Consider the following 530-nt stretch of genomic DNA (forward strand, 5'->3'; position numbering starts at 1 on the left):
ATGCATATAAATACACATGGAAGACACATATATATGCATTTATGTAATTTTTGAGATGGATGGGAGGGACTAAAATTTATTAGAAAAGAAAATAGGAAAAGGATAATTAAAACATCCAAAAACATCAAAGCATTACCTTTTGTAGATCACTATAAGTATTCATACTTGTTAGAAATGCAGTCTAAAGAATGACAAAGGACATAGCTTTTGTTACATATTTCATCACGAATATGCTGAGAGGTCATAGAATTAGCAAGGACCTTGACGTCTGTCGTCCTTACACATTGTCTCTTGGCATTCTTGAGGCACCAAAGGTCACAATGCCTATTGTCATGAAGAAGGTCCGGGTGGCAGTTAGGAGCCAATGTTGAAGTGAGGATCAGGAAGCTGCACGTGGCAGAAGAACCAGGGACGGGGAGGAGCAGAGAGTGTCTTCCCTCCGTGTCGTGAGTGACCTGCTTGTCCCAGATGAGAGCTTCTTCGGCTGTGCTTTGACCCCCGAAGGCCCGCGCTGGCACCTGCTGCCCACC

The sequence above is a fragment of the Pteropus vampyrus genome, unplaced genomic scaffold (assembly GCF_000151845.1).
Source record: "Pteropus vampyrus isolate Shadow unplaced genomic scaffold, Pvam_2.0 Scaffold568, whole genome shotgun sequence".
NCBI lineage: Eukaryota > Metazoa > Chordata > Mammalia > Chiroptera > Pteropodidae > Pteropus > Pteropus vampyrus.